Raw genomic sequence first — 17,664 nt, 5'->3', positions numbered from 1 at the left:
TTGCGCTTACGCATGCAAATTGAGAAAGCTATTTCTTTACTGCAAGAAAGATATGAACAATCACATGTTATAAGACAGAAGTATATGCAAGCACTAGTTGATATACCAGCCCCTAAATACACGATATCTAGCATGAAAAACTACTACGATGAAATTGAGATACACATTAGAGGTTTCGAGTCATTAGGTCAAAGTGAAGACACATACAGAGCGTTTTTAGTGCCCATCATTATGAACAAACTACCCGGTGAAATCCGCAGAAATCTTGCCAGACAATATAGATCTTCAGATGAATTATGTCGTGGAATTTTCGATGAACTTTATATTATGGATGCGGGCAAATCTTCAGAACAGTTAGAACCCCCTACAGCTACCGCCCCCTTTCTGACAAATACAAATTCCAGTAATCGAAATAGAGGTAACAAGAATACAAACTAAGTAACACTAAACCCAAGCCACACTGTGCGTACTGTAAGGAGCCACACTCGTCTGTTAATTGCACTAAAGTATCTGATTACAATGGCCGGATGTTAATCGTGAAAAAAGACCGCTTATGCTTTAACTGTCTAGGACACCATAGCTTATCCGCATGTAAATCTACAAAAACTTGCAACAAGTGTCACAAACGTCATCATACCAGCATTTGCAAAGATAATGTTAAAACAAATGAAGACAACAAACCAACAGGGAATATAACCATAGGCACAATTCAAAACCAAGCGGAGGAACCAGACACTGTTTTACACTCACAATCGCCAGATCGTGTACTTTTGAAGACAGCAATTAACCCAGTAAGTGCAGAACATGAATACTTGATGCAAAAATATTGTTTGACGAAGGCGCACAGCGCTCATTTATCACAGATTAGCCCAGAAATTGAAACTCAAACCTACTGGAACTGAAAGCGTTAACCTATCCGGATTTGGAGACAATGCAAATAGTACTAAAATTCGCCATTTGAGAACAGGATTGGTATATCTCATAACTACAGATGGTAAACTGCCTATTAGAGTCTTGATCGTTCCAGAGATCGCAGCACCAATGAGAATCTATGTACGCCAAGCAGCAAAACTTACATATTTGTCAGGAATCAAATAAGCTCACCCAGTAACAGCAGATGAAAACTTTGAAATTTCTATTCTAATTGGAGCCGATTACTTCTGGTCAATTGTCCAGAATGATATTATCCAAGGCGAAGGACCGACAGCTGTTCAATCAAAAATCGGATACTTGTTGTCCGGAAAGCTGCATTCACACAACTCTGACACAGATGGAAACAAGAGAGCTTCAATGATGAACGTGATGATTGCAACAAAAACCGATGAGTGCGATTTGGAGAAATTTTGGAAAATAGTCACTGGCTACCGAGAAAATTGACACCACAAAGTTAGAAGAACAGATAGCTATTCAAAAGATTTATGAAGAGAAACAAATTGGTTTCAATGACAACTGATATTTTGTAACCTTACCATGGAAAGAAGATCACCCTACGTTACCGACAAATAAAGCCATTGCACAACTAAGGACAGAAAGTGTAGTAAGAAGACTTAGCAAAGAACCCAAACTATTGGAAAAATAATGGCTGAGCAGGAGAAAAGGGGCTTCATAGAGAAAGTGGATACTGCCAATGAGACCGATGAAAAGAGCAAAATACACTATATTCCGCATCATGCTGTGAGAAAAGATTCAACTACAACACCAATCAGGGTCGATTTGACTGCAGTTGTAAAGCAACACCAGAATCGTCTAGTCTTAATGATTGTTTGATGACTACTCCATCCAATTTGATGACTTAGTCGTCATTCTTTTAAGATTTCGTTTACACGAATTTGCCGTTACTACTGATATAGAGAAGGCGTTCTTGAACGTTGGATTAGAGACACAGGATAGAGATGTCACACGTTTCTTTTGGTTCGATACACCAACAGACCCATCAACTCCACTATCAACTTACTGATTTAAGTCTGTTTTATTTGGAGCCACTTCATCACCATTCATACTGAATTCCGTTCTATAAAAAAACACTTGAGAAAGAACCGTTGTGAATATACTGACACTTTAAAGAACGATTTGTATGTTGATAATATACTGTCCAGTTTTCCTACAGAGAGTGCATTACTGAAATATTTTGATACATCAAGATACAAGATTCACTAGAGCAGGATTTAACTTGCGCTCGTGGGCTTCAAATTCTCAACTTTTGCGAGACTGCGCAAATTCACACAACGTATTAGACAAAGATGAACTCATAAAAGTGCTTGGAATGAGATGGAACACTTGTAATGACACACTTACTTTCGCCAAACCGGAATACACTGATATTGAAGATACACATATGACAAAACGAGAGATTTTAAGACAATCGTCGAAAATCTATGATCCACTCGGACTTATTGGTCCAGTTACTGTGCGTAGTAAGATGCTTATGCAGACTTTGTGGGAGAAAGGATTAAATTGGGATGAACCTCTTACATCTGAAATTACAACAGAATGGAAGTGTGTACTACGAGATATTAATGAATGTTCACATTTGGAAATTAATAGACCGTATTTCAAAGAAAAATCAGACAATGTAGAATTACATGTTTTTACGGATGCAAGCTTGAAAGCCTATGGAGCATGTGCATATTTAGTCAGTGGAAAAGAAACCATACTGATCATGTCAAAGAATCGAGTGACACCTCTGAAACAGTTAACAATCCCAAAGTTAGAACTCAGTGCAGCTTTGATAGGCGCAAGACTCGTCAAGCATTTGAAATCGCACTTGGATGTTACAAGCATCACATTATGGAGTGACAGTCAGATAACTTTAAGTTGGCTCACTGCTAAGAAACAATTACCCGTTTTCGTTAGTAATCGATTGAAGGAAATTAACGAAATTACTCAAGAATAGTACTGTCCGACAGATTGAAATCCAGGCAGATATGCTATCGAGAGGAGTAACTGCAACCAAATTCTTAGAATTGGATCTTTGGATGAAAGGACCCGAATGGCTCACTGACAAATCAAACTGGCCACTGTGGAAGAATAAAGAATCACACATTCTTAGCACTACAATTGAGCAAGAACAATCAACTAGTGAACCGCAACAGAAAATCAGATCTTATGAAGAAATAATTAAAATTATGGATATACAACACTACAGCTCATACCAAAAACTTTTGCGTATAACAGCATACATGTACCGGTTCATAAACAACTGTAGAAATAATGACAAACTAACAGGAAATCTTAGTGTCAATGAAATTCAGACTGCTTCGACTTCATGGATCCGAGATTCGCAACTGCGAAAATACCTGGATGTTATTGAGAGTTTAAACAACAAATCAGAGAAAAATGCGCTAGTGAAGCAACTTAGATTATACATGGACAAAATGAACATTATCCGCTGTGGCGGGAGAATTAATAATGCACCTATTGATGAATCAGCTAAATTTCCAGTACTAATACCGAACAAAGACACACTTTGTAAATTAATTGTGATGGATGCACACGCAAAGAATTTTCACTCTGGATTAGGAAGTACAGTGACATTTATTCGCCAGTCTTACTGGATTCAGTCGATTCGACAATGTGTGAAATCAATACTCCGTAATTGCGTTACTTGCCGTAAAATTACAAAAAGACCATATCATACAACTGACCCACCACCACTGCCGTCCGACAGACTTAATGATTCACCACCTTTACCGTAACCAGTGTCGACTTCACAGGAGCATTGAATGTGAGAACAAAAAGCAACAGTATTAGTAAAGCATGTATTTGTCTATTCACCTGCGCTAACACTAGAGCTGTGCATTTGGAAATCGTTGAAGACCTTACAGAACAAACATTCATTCTAGTGTTTAGGAGATTCACCAGCCGCAAATCTTTACCAAAAATCATGATGTCTGACAATTGTACAACATATACCACAGCAGCGAAGGAAATTGAAATGCTTACAAAATCTACTTCTATTCAGGAACAACTCAACATATATGGAACTCAGTGGAAATTTATTCCAAAGCGTGCACCATGGTATGGTGGTTGGTGGGAACGATTGATTGGCTTGACCAAGAATTGCATAAAGAAAGTGTTAGGACGAGCACTAGTTACTTTTAGAGTGCTAGAGACAATTGTGATCGAGATAGAGGCTATATTAAATGATCGTCTGTTAACCCAAGTATCAACGGACCTTACCGATGATGAACCGCTTACACCGTCTCATCTTCTCTATGGAAGAAGGATTAAAACTTGACCGTATTTAGGAATAATTAATTTCAAAAGTGAAGAGAACGTACAAAACTTAACACATTACACAGCAAATAGACAATCTAGTGTTCAAAAACGCATTATTCACGACTTTTGGAACAGATGGCGACGAGAATACCTCACTTCACTTACGGAACAACATAGAAACACCGGAATTAACACTCAAATCATTAAAGTGGGCGACATTGTACAGATTCATGATGATACCCCAAGGACAGTGTGGAATATAGCGATTATCGTTAAGTTAGTTTATGGGAGAGATGGACTTTGTAGGTCTGCCATTTTACACACTAAAAATGGCACGACATCTAGACCAATAAGTAAGCTATATCCACTTGAACTCTTATCAACAGATAGTCAGTGTGATTCCAGTAACAATACTATTACTTCAACTAGAAAAGCAAAAACTGATGCCAAGGAGAAAATCAAAAGTTGAATTCAACCGTTCCGGAAAACATAAAGACTGTTTAAGTGTAAATAGTTAAAGTTTTATTTCATTTGAGAGACAATAGTTATTTCATTTTAAGATTTTTTCTTTATTTATTGCTTAAATTATCATTTGCGGGCCCCCAGGATGTTCAGGACTGTGTTCATCAGACGTTTCGCGGTACCGCTATGTATGTATTGAAACGTCACGCTACTTATGACGTTGAGATTTATGTGCAAATAGAGTTTAGAATCAATACAAGAAAAACAGCTAGTATTTCTTATTGTGCCCTAAAAGTCTGATAATACCACTCTAAGATAGGGGTCAATTGACCATTTTGGGCCAGGTGAGCTAAAAACACAAAAATTAGGTAAGTGGTATGAATATACGAATCTGTACACGACTTATTTTAAACATGTATAAATATGTATAAATATGTTTAAACATCAGCACAACAATGTTAGATCTAACACAATTTTTTTGTTCTTCCCTCCCCGGGATTCAAACTCATGCTACTGAGATATCGTGACACAAAATCGCATTACACTGCGACTAACGTGCTAGACCACTTGACAACCTAGGCTAGAGCTATCACTGGTTCAGACATTGTTTTATATATATATATTTACACCGTAAGATGGTTCCAAAGGAACATTACCATCCATAAAAGAAAATTAACAAGGGACTGAAACATCCTCACTTTTGTCATAAATTTTAGTATGTAAAATTGAAATATCTAAATCTATGAATGGACAGTTATAACAATTTATATTTGATTTAAAGTAAGTTCCTTTCAGTTAATTTCTGCAGTATATTTAGAAAATTCTTGATTTCATGCATTACAATGTTCAGTGAACCATGAAATCTGGGTCAAAACTAAATTTTGGAGATTCTTTTCTAGAGTTCACATCATATAAATGAACATTTGCACTAAGTTCACAATTTATCTCATTCTGATAACAATTTGATGGTAAAATACATCATATTTTACCCATATGATCTATTTCAAGCCTTGTCAGCCATCTTGGTTGGCTAGCAGGTCATCAGACATATTTTTAAACTAATACCAAAATAATGATTATGGCCAAGTTCAGTTAAATTTGTCTCAGAAATTTCAGAGCAGATGAATTTTTTACAAGTATTTGACAACGGATGAAGGATGTCAAGCGATGAAAAAATCTCACTTGGACTTTTGGCCAGTTCAGCTAAAAAGGGTCCCCCTTTTCTAAATCCTGGGTCTGCATCATCATGTTACTATAAAACAATGAATATGACCAGTAAAATAAAAGGTACCAAAAGGCAAAATTGTGACATACAAAGATCAATTTTGACAATCGATATTTAACATAATACAGGTACTAGTATTTACAACCCCTACCAGATCAACCAACATCATGTACATTGAGTTTCTTTGTTTTGAATGTTTTCTTTTGCTCTGCAAACTTTTAGAGGGAACTTCAGTTTATGTCGAAAAAATCCTCTTAATTTTTCGTGTCTGTGATGGGATTTGAACTCAAGACCTTATAAAACATATGAAGCTACAATTCATACACCTAAACCAGGATGACTGGTTATAAACTCATCATTAATTTATCATATTTAAACTTTGTATTCAGAGCTCATAAAAGAGTATATATAGTATATATATACAGTCCGCCAAAAATTAAGCACCATCGATATATAACTGGCAATATTTTTTTAAATATTGCGAAAAAATATTAATGTTTGGTGTTATGAATTACTTTCAACATATGCTAAGAAATTTCATTACGACCACAAAGATTGCACTCCGATAAAGCAGTCAAGCAACCTCTTATCAAAGGTCATCTGCTCGTTTACAAATACACTGTTTCTCCAGGTGGTCATGTTAGTGTTTGTACATTGGTCCGTCAACTTCATAGAGGCAACCGAAGAGCAATTAAGTCAGGGTGTATAGAGACCTGTACTTACAGGCATAAAAATTGTATATTTTCGACATATCATAAATATATATAGTTGTGAAAATGAATAATCAGTCCCTTGCTTTAATGAAAATGAAAAATCTTGCTTCAATAGTGCAGAAAATGAATAATCTGTCCTCTTAGTTTACAAAAATAAATACCCCCCCCCCCCCCCCCCCCCCCCCCAGAATATCAAATGGTCGTCCCCTAATATTTGCATCATTGTAGTGTCAGGTTAATTCCGTTTCTGAATTGTGTAATTTACACTATTTCTATGAACGAAAAACCTACATGCATAGAACTTTCATGAGTGATCAAAATTATATTTGTGGTTTGTTTATGGTATACATTAGCAAAACTGCTATATGATTGTTTTCTTTTTTTCGTGGAATAATTGATTTTCTAAATTTGAAAAAAAATCGATGCAATAAAAATCAGTGGTGCTTAACTTTTGGCAGACTGTATATATATATATATAATATTATAATTATTTTATGGCAATTTAAACTAGATGTTATGAAGAGTAAAAAAACAATCATATATAATGTTAATTCAGAAATTATTGTGAGGTTTTTATTATTGCGAAAAAATGTAAATGCATTAATTTAAACTCGCATTTTGAAATGTTTAACATGAATTAAGAAAAAATATAAATCGCATTTACGTCCAATATGACAAAATCGCAATTATAGATGCACACAATAATTTCTGAATTGACAGTAGTCTAAAAGAGCTGCATGGGATGTAAAATAGTTAACCCATTTGGACGTGGTTTGTCAGTGTAAGATCACTTTTTGAGTTTCCATTATCGGGGTGATCTTACACTGACACACCAAATCTGATTGGGATAACTATTACAGAAATATCAGAACTCTGACAAAACCTTGACCTATATATGTCAGTTCAACTAATCAAGTGCACATTTACATATTAGTGAAAAATGAATTCATTTTAAATTTCAACTTAAGCCATTAAATTATCCTGATTAATCTATTTAAAGCAAATGTATTAACTTGTTTCTTGTGGACGTGTAAAGCCTAACACAGATTTTTCCCCCATCTTGACCTTAAACCATATTTATAATTGAATCATTGTAGTGTCAGGTTAATTCCTTTACAGTTTTTCAATCAGTAAAAATATTAATACAAATAGTAGCAGTAAAATAATCAATATTCCATAAAACAATAGAGATTAATGAAACATTTAAGCTCACCAAATTTGCCTTACTGTAACTCTTTTATTAATAATTTTCTGGTTCCCTTTGGGGAAAGACTAGATGTTTGTTTAGCATAACTGGAGTGCATAAGTTGGGCTCTGTGAACCTGCAAAAATTTAACATTTCATAATGTTATTACACAGATAAAATCCTGCCATTTTTCAATTAAGGTAATTATTTTTTGCAGTGTGGTACTTAATGATCTAGCCAATAATTCTGCATGGCAGCCTTTCAAAGGACATAAATAGAGGATCTGTGAAATCGTATTGTTTACAATTTATAAATATGACGGAAAGATATCTGAGAAAAAATAATCAACGGTTATTAATACATAAATGTATGCTGATAACATGGCTTAATTACGTTCATTTATTCTTGAGCAAACAATTTCATTTCTGTTTCTTCAGAGTGCTTAATTGATCATTAACAATTTAAATTGCAAATGTATATGACATTGTGTGATATCATGGGCTTGTTACTATAGAAACCACAAGAGTTAATTTGCAGGATTAATTATTAAACTGGAAATGTTATAATGCAATACTAATTACAAACAGTCTTCAAAAATACATCAAAAATCACAAACAAGACTTATTATTATATTTTTTTTCAGCTAATTGAGATGAAACATTATACAAGCAGGTTTTCTTTCAATCCAAATGAATTACTATTATTAAAAAACAAACAGCAGGACTTCTGATATTAAAAAAAAGAAATGACAGGGTATTAAGCAACTAAATATTATATTTGTACATACATATTACAGTATCAATTACTTCCTCAGTTAACTCTCATTTGAAAATTTGCTATACATGTAATTTGAATTTCTTTTCATTTGGAAAATCCTAACTTCCAGTCTAAGTACAAATTTAGAAAAAACGATTTTGTAAGATAATCAGAAATGAATATGGACTCTCAAATTAATAATGCAGTACAAAATGACAAACATTTAGCAATAATTAGTGAACATTTATGAACAGCCACTATTCTGCAATGTCTTCTACAAACAGATTAAAGAATTCCTTGGGTTCCAAGATGGTATGTTGCAAAACAAAGTTTCCCTCACCATTTTAACAGTTGTTTTCCATTAAAAAAACATCTTTAATTTTTTTTCAAAAAATCAACATCTCAAATAATTATTTCTCTATACAATGTACCTCTCCTACTAAATTCACCACATCTGTTTTAAACACGATGGACCATGGATAAGTCACATAGACAATAGAGGTACATCTCAATCTTATTAACACTAGATGAACATGCCAATGTTAATAACACTTGATGAACCTCTCAATTAATTAACACTAGACAAAACCTCTTAATGTTATTAACACTAGATAAAACCTCTTGATGTTATTAACACTAGACAAAACCTCTTAATGTTATTAACGCTAGATAAAACCTCTCAATATTATTGATACTAGATTAAACTAAACACAAAGACTAAACCTCTTAATGTTATTAACACTAGACAAAACCTTTCAATGAAATTAACACTAGACAAAACCTCTTAATGTTATTAACACTAGATAAACCTCTAAATATTATTAATACTAGACAAAACCTCTTACTGTTATTAACACTAGATAAAATCTCTCAATATTATTGATACTAGATTAAACGAAACACTAGACAAAACCTCTTAATGTTATTAATACTAGACAAAACCTTTCAATGATATTAACACTAGACAAAACCTCTTAATGTTATTAACACTAGATAAAACCTCTTGATGTTATTAACACTAGACAAAACCTCTTAATGTTATTAACACTAGATAAAACCTCTCAATATTATTGATACTAGATTAAACTAAACACAAGACTAAACCTCTTAATGTTATTAACACTAGACAAAACCTTTCAATGAAATTAACACTAGACAAAACCTCTTAATGTTATTAACACTAGATAAACCTCTAAATATTATTAATACTAGACAAAACCTCTTACTGTTATTAACACTAGATAAAATCTCTCAATATTATTGATACTAGATTAAACGAAACACTAGACAAAACCTCTTAAGGTTATTAATACTAGACAAAACCTTTCAATGATATTAACACTAGACAAAACCTCTTAATGTTATTAACACTAGATAAAACCTCTCAATATCATTGATACTAAGTCAAACTAAACACTAGACAAACCTCTCAATATTATCAACACTAGACAAAACCTTTTAATCTTATTAACACTAGACAAAACCTCTTAATGTTATTAACACTAGATAAAACCTCTTAATGTTATTAACACTAGTTAAAACCTCTCAATATTATTGATACTAGATCAAACTTAACACTAGACTCTAGATGAGACTCCTGAATGTTATTACCACTAGACAAAGCCTCTCAATCTTATTAGTAAAGTAAATTTGAGAGATTTTTATTGAGTGTTATTAAGATTGAGATTCATCTAGTGTTCATAAAATTTAGAGATTCATCTAGTGTTCATAAGATTGAGATGGTCATCTAGTGCTAATAAGATTGAGAGGCTTCATCTAGTGTTCATAAGATTCATGGGTTCATCTAGTTTTTATAAGATTGAGAAATTCGTTTAGTGTAAGGTTTAATCATGGAAGTAATTATCAAGTGTTAATAACATTGAGAGATTTTATCTGGTGTTAATATTAAGCTTGAGAGATTACTCTTGTGTTAATAAATTTGAGGGGTTCTTCTAGTGTAATTAAAATTAAGAAGTTCATCTTGTGTTAATAAGATTGAGAGGTTTCATCTAGTGTTAATTAAAAAACCTTAGTGAGCATGCTCATATACCCTATGTCCCCACATTGTCACTCAAGAAATAAAATAACTGTAAGAAAAAAAATTAATAAAAAATAATTTCCTGTCAATATGTACATCTACATAATGACAAAGTATGTCCTTATTATCTGAAAAGTTTCATGAACTTCTGTTGTGTGGTTTCATAGGAGTTGTGATGACACTGTTGCAGTAGTATAGAAGCAAATAAGTTCAAAGGGGCGTAGCTCCTAGAAAAACTAGATTTGTCAAAGGGACACAAATTGCCCCGTCCCAAAGAGTTCTGCAATTTCAATAACTCATATGGACACAAACATGATGGTTGTCTCACATGTCAAAAATCAGCTCAAAATCAGGAGGCATATATATAGAAAAAAAGTCTGTATAACTGTGCAACAATTTATCAAAGTCCAAAGCCTGTACTTTTGGCAAAAATTAGCGGAGCAAAACAAAACTTAAACCTGATCTGTTACTCATAATGGTTAACTCACAAACCAAAAATCAGCCCAATATCTGAAGGCATTTAGAAAAAAAACTCTGTATAACTGTGATTTTTTACAATTAATCAAAGTCTAAAGCCCGTAATTTCGGCAAAAATTAGCGGAGAAGAAAGAAACTTTAACTTGATCTGTAACTCATCATGGTCAACTCACATACCAAAAATCAACCCAATATCTGAAGGCGTTTAGAAAAAAACTTTGTATAATGGTTTGTTGCGGAATGACAGATTTAGACAATTTCAAACAAGGGTAAAACTATATGGCATCGAAAACTTCGTTGCGGGGCCATAAAAATGGAATTGTAATTTCATATCACTATGAACATCTACATAGTATGTCCTTATTATCTAAAAAGGTTTCATGCAATTCTGTTTTGTGGTTTGAGAGGAGTTGTGATGACAAGAAACAGGACTGACAGACTGAGGGACGGACAGACAGACTGGTAAAATAAATCATCTAGTGCTCATAAGATTGAGATGGTCATCTAGTGCTAATAAGATGAGAGGCTTTATCTAGTGTTCATGAGATTCATGTGTTCATCTAGTGTTCATGAGATTCATGGGTTCATCTATTTTTCATGAGATTCATGGGTTCATCTAGTGATCATGAGATTCATGGGTTCATCTAGTGTTAATAAAATTGAGAGATTCTGACATCTAGTGTTAATAAATTTGACAGATTCATCTTGTGCTAATAATATTAGAGGCTCCATCTAGTGTTGATAAGATTGAGATTCATCTAGTGTTCATAAAATTGACAGATTCATCTAGTGTTCATAAGATTGAGAGGGTCATCTGGTGCTAATAAGACAACAGGCTCCATCTAGTGTTCATAAGATTCAAGGGTTCATCTAGGGTTTATAAGATTGAGAGGGTCATCTGGTGCTAATAAGACAAAAGGCTCCATCTAGTGTTCATAACATTCAAGGGTTCATCTGGGGTTTATAAGATTGAGAGGGTCATCTGGTGCTAATAAGACAAAAGGCTCCATCTAGTGTTCATAAGGTTCAAGGGTTTATCTAGGGTTTATAAGATTGAGAGGGTCATCTGGTGCTAATAAGACAAAAGGCTCCATCTAGTGTTAATAAAATTGACAGATTCATCTAGTGTTCATAAGATTGAGAGGGTCATCTGGTGCTAATAAGATTGAGAGGCTTCATCTAGTGTTGATAAGATTCATGGGTTCATCTAGAGTTTATAAAATTGAGAGGGTCATCTGGTGCTAATAAGACAAAAGGCTCCAATTAGTGTTCATAAGATTCAAGGGTTCATCTAGGGTTTATAAGATTGAGAGGGTCATCTGGTGCTAATAAGACAAAAGGCTCCATCTAGTGTTCATAACATTCAAGGGTTCATCTAGTGTTCATAAGATTGAGAGGGTCATCTGGTGCTAATAAGATTGAGAGGCTTCATCTAGTGTTGATAAGATTCATGGGTTCATCTAGAGTTTATAAAATTGAGAGGGTCATCTGGTGCTAATAAGACAAAAGGCTCCAATTAGTGTTCATAAGATTCAAGGGTTCATCTAGGGTTTATAAGATTGAGAGGGTCATCTGGTGCTAATAAGACAAAAGGCTCCATCTAGTGTTCATAACATTCAAGGGTTCATCTGGGGTTTATAAGATTGAGAGGGTCATCTGGTGCTAATAAGACAAAAGGCTCCATCTAGTGTTCATAAGGTTCAAGGGTTTATCTAGGGTTTATAAGATTGAGAGGGTCATCTGGTGCTAATAAGACAAAAGGCTCCATCTAGTGTTAATAAAATTGACAGATTCATCTAGTGTTCATAAGATTGAGAGGGTCATCTGGTGCTAATAAGATTGAGAGGCTTCATCTAGTGTTGATAAGATTCATGGGTTCATCTAGAGTTTATAAAATTGAGAGGGTCATCTGGTGCTAATAAGACAAAAGGCTCCAATTAGTGTTCATAAGATTCAAGGGTTCATCTAGGGTTTATAAGATTGAGAGGGTCATCTGGTGCTAATAAGACAAAAGGCTCCATCTAGTGTTCATAACATTCAAGGGTTCATCTGGGGTTTATAAGATTGAGAGGGTCATCTGGTGCTAATAAGACAAAAGGCTCCATCTAGTGTTCATAAGGTTCAAGGGTTTATCTAGGGTTTATAAGATTGAGAGGGTCATCTGGTGCTAATAAGACAAAAGGCTCCATCTAGTGTTAATAAAATTGACAGATTCATCTAGTGTTCATAAGATTGAGAGGGTCATCTGGTGCTAATAAGATTGAGAGGCTTCATCTAGTGTTGATAAGATTCATGGGTTCATCTAGAGTTTATAAAATTGAGAGGGTCATCTGGTGCTAATAAGACAAAAGGCTCCAATTAGTGTTCATAAGATTCAAGGGTTCATCTAGGGTTTATAAGATTGAGAGGGTCATCTGGTGCTAATAAGACAAAAGGCTCCATCTAGTGTTCATAACATTCAAGGGTTCATCTAGTGTTCATAAGATTGAGAGGGTCATCTGGTGCTACATGTAATAAGATTGAGAGGCTTCATCTAGTGTTGATAAGATTCATGGGTTCATCTAGAGTTTATAAAATTGAGAGGGTCATCTGGTGCTAATAAGACAAAAGGCTCCAATTAGTGTTCATAAGATTCAAGGGTTCATCTAGGGTTTATAAGATTGAGAGGGTCATCTGGTGCTAATAAGACAAAAGGCTCCATCTAGTGTTCATAACATTCAAGGGTTCATCTGGGGTTTATAAGATTGAGAGGGTCATCTGGTGCTAATAAGACAAAAGGCTCCATCTAGTGTTCATAAGGTTCAAGGGTTTATCTAGGGTTTATAATATTGAGAGGGTCATCTGGTGCTAATAAGACAAAAGGCTCCATCTAGTGTTAATAAAATTGACAGATTCATCTAGTGTTCATAAGATTGAGAGGGTCATCTGGTGCTAATAAGATTGAGAGGCTTCATCTAGTGTTGATAAGATTCATGGGTTCATCTAGAGTTTATAAAATTGAGAGGGTCATCTGGTACTAATAAGACAAAAGGCTCCAATTAGTGTTCATAAGATTCAAGGGTTCATCTAGGGTTTATAAGATTGAGAGGGTCATCTGGTGCTAATAAGACAAAAGGCTCCATCTAGTGTTCATAACATTCAAGGGTTCATCTAGTGTTCATAAGATTGAGAGGGTCATCTGGTGCTAATAAGACAAGAGGCTCCATCTAGTGTTCATAAGATTCAAGGGTTCATCTAGGGTTTATAAGATTGAGAGATTCATCTAGTGTTAAAAAAATTGAGAAGTTTTATCAAGTGTTAATAAGATTAAGGGGTTCATCTTCTGTTAATAAGATTGAGAGATTTGTCTAGTGTCAAGTTTAATCTATTATCAATACACAGGATAAAATCTCTTAATGTTATTAACACTCAATACAAACTCTCAATATTATTGATACTAGATTAAACCATAGAAGTATTATATTACTTCCATGATTAAACCTTACACTAAAGAATCTCTCAATCTTATTAACACTAGATTGAGCCTCTCAAACTTATAAACACTAAATTAACCTCTCAAACTTATAAACACTAGATAAACCTCTCAATCTTATTAACACTAGATAAACCTTTCAATCTCATTAGCACGAAATGATCCTTTCAATCTCATTTATCATGTTTATGATAACACTAAAAAAAGCTCTCAAATTTATAAACCATAGATGAACCTCTCAATGCTAACACTAGACGAAACAGTTGAATGTTGTTAACCTCTCAATTGTATAAACAATTTGTTTTTTTGATAAACCTCTCAATCTTATTAACATTAAATAAACTTATCAATTGTATAAACAATAGATCTTTCAATCTTATGAACACTAGATAATCTTCTCAATCTACACAGATAAACAATAGATGCACATCATAATTCTAAATTGTATTAACAATAGATGAACCTCTCAATCTTATTAACACTAAATGAACCTCTCAATCTTACTAATGTCATGGAATAGAAGTTCCTTCATAATATAAGTTCCTAAAGGAAAAAATATTCTGGAATATTATTTCCACAGGAATAAATATTACAGTATATGTTCCTAACGGAATAAATGGTATAGAATAATTCTTCAAACAGTGATAGATATTATTACAATGTTTATAACACAAGTTTCCATTGGAACTTCTGTATGTGGAACAAATATATACGTTGACACCACAAGATGAACCTCTCAATCTTACTAAACAAAATGAACCTCTCAATCTTACTAAACAAAATGAACCTCTTAATCTTACTAACACTAGATCAAGACTCTCAATCTTATCAACGCTAGATGAACCTGTCAATCTCATGAAAACTAGATGAACGGGGTATCAAGTCTATAAGGTACAAAATGGTATATGCATTTTGCCCATTATGTCTATAAGAGATGAAATGATATATATGCATTTGGCCCATAGGATATGAAATGATTTTCTTGTAAGTACTAAATGGCAGAGGTACAAAATGTTCAAGGTACTGTACAATGAACATCTATCATTACTGTATAAGGAACATCCAAATCTTTGGAACAAAAAGCACCTCTCACTGCATAACTATTGAACATATATGCCTACTGTACAAATGAACATCTATCATTACTGTATAGGGAACATCCAAATCTTTGGAACAAAAAGCACCTCTCACTGCATAACTATTGAACATATATGCCTACTGTACAAATGAACATCTATCCCTACTGAACAATGAACCCTACTGAACCATAAACATTCCATCACTTATGAACAAAGACCACATATATCCCTACTGAACAATGAACAACCATCATAACTGCACAATGAACACCTATCACTACCATGACTACTGTACAATGAAAATCTTGTCTGTACAATAAACATATATCCCTACTGTACAACAAACATATATCCCTACTGTACAACAAACATATATCCCTACTGTACAACAAACATATATCCCTAGTACTGTACAATAAACATTGATCTCTACTGTACATTGAATATTTATCCCTTCTGTAAAACGTTTATGTACAATGAATATATCCATAACAACTGTGCAATGAACATTTATCCCTACTGTACAATGAAGTTGAATGAACATCTACAACTACTGTACAAGGAACATTCATCACAACTGTGCAAAGAACATTTGTTTAGGGGCCAGCTGAAGGACGTCTCCTGGTGCGGAAATTCTCGCTACATTGAAGACCTGTTGGTGACCTTCTGTTGTTATTTTTTCTATGGTCGGGTTGTTGTCTCTTTGACACATTGCCCATTTCCATTCTCAATTTTATTATTGTCTTTATTTGTTGTTGGTGTAACCATCATGTATAAATACCCTTTCTTCCAGTTCATGTATTTATAAATAAAGGCAACAGTAGTATACCCATGTTCAAAACTCATAAATCGATAGAAAAAAAACCAAATCCGGGTCATTTTACTTACAATGTACTTTTCTGCCTGTATCTATCTAATGAGTTAAGCTCTGTTCAACTATTTTTTTTTCGATAGGCAACCCGTACATGTTTAACCCCACCACATTCTCTGCCTGTCTGTCCAAAGTCATGAGCTGAAATGACATGTAAAAGTGTTAGAAACTAGAGGCTCTCATTTGACACTTTTTTTTTAAATAGATACCCTAGAAATGATTGTGGCCAAGTTTGGTTAAATTTGGCCCATAGTTTTAGAAAAGAAGATTTTTGTACAAGTTACAAAAATGACGAAAAGTTGTTCAATATTGACTATAAAGGGCAATAACTCCTTAAGGGGTTCTCTAACAATTTTGATCATGTTGACTTATTTGTAGATCTTACTTTGCTGAACATTATTGCTGTTTACAGTTTATCTCTATCTATAATAGTATTTAAGATAATAACCAAAAACTGCAAAATTTCCTTAAAATTACCAGTTTTAGAGCAGCAACCCAACATCCATGACATCAGGTTGTCCGAATTGTCGAAAAATTTCAGAAAATTTGTAAAGGGATAGATGTCTTAATAGTTTCAAAGATATAAAGCAAAAAATGCATTTTACCACTATGTTCGAATTTTAGCCATGTCGGCCATTTTTTTTGGGAACCAGGGTCATCAGACACATTTTTTAAACTATATACCACAATGATAATTGTGGCCAAGTTTGGTTAAATTTGGCCCAGTAGTTTCAGAGAAGAAGATTTTTGTACAAGTTACAAAAAAGGATGAAAAGTTGTTAAAAATTAACTATAAAGGGCAATAACTCCTTAGGGGGTTGACTGACAATTATGGTCATGTTGACTTATTTGTTGGTCTTCCTTTGCTGAACATTATTGCTGCATACAGTATTTCTCTATCTATAATAGTATTCAAGAAAATAACCAAAAACTGCAAAATTTCCTTTAAATAACCAATTCAGTGGCAGCAACCCAACAATAGGTTGTCCGATTCGTTTAAAAATTTCAGGGCAGATAGATCTTGACCTGATCAACAATTTAACTCATATCAGATTTGCTCTAAATGCTTTGGTTTCAGACAAAGATATAAGCCAAAATGTACATTTTACCCCTGTGTTCTATTTTTAGCCATGGCAGCCATCTTGGTTGAATGGCCAGGTCATCGGA

General features: G+C 33.9%; 1 protein-coding gene across 1 annotated transcript in view; it reads right to left on the bottom strand.

Annotated features, from left to right (window-relative positions):
- LOC134721339 (zinc finger homeobox protein 3-like) overlaps positions 1-17,664 on the bottom strand; it is a 215,612-nt gene that overhangs the window by 194,616 nt on the left and 3,332 nt on the right. The window contains exon 2 of the mRNA XM_063584272.1: positions 16,515-16,638. The gene's annotated coding sequence lies outside the window, so the exon portion shown is untranslated. The remainder of the gene's footprint in view (positions 1-16,514; positions 16,639-17,664) is intronic.

This window comes from Mytilus trossulus, chromosome 6, assembly GCF_036588685.1.
Source record: "Mytilus trossulus isolate FHL-02 chromosome 6, PNRI_Mtr1.1.1.hap1, whole genome shotgun sequence".
Taxonomy (NCBI): Eukaryota; Metazoa; Mollusca; class Bivalvia; order Mytilida; family Mytilidae; genus Mytilus; species Mytilus trossulus.
Note: the sequence above shows the minus strand (reverse complement) of the source record. Positions and strands in the feature narration are given on the sequence as shown.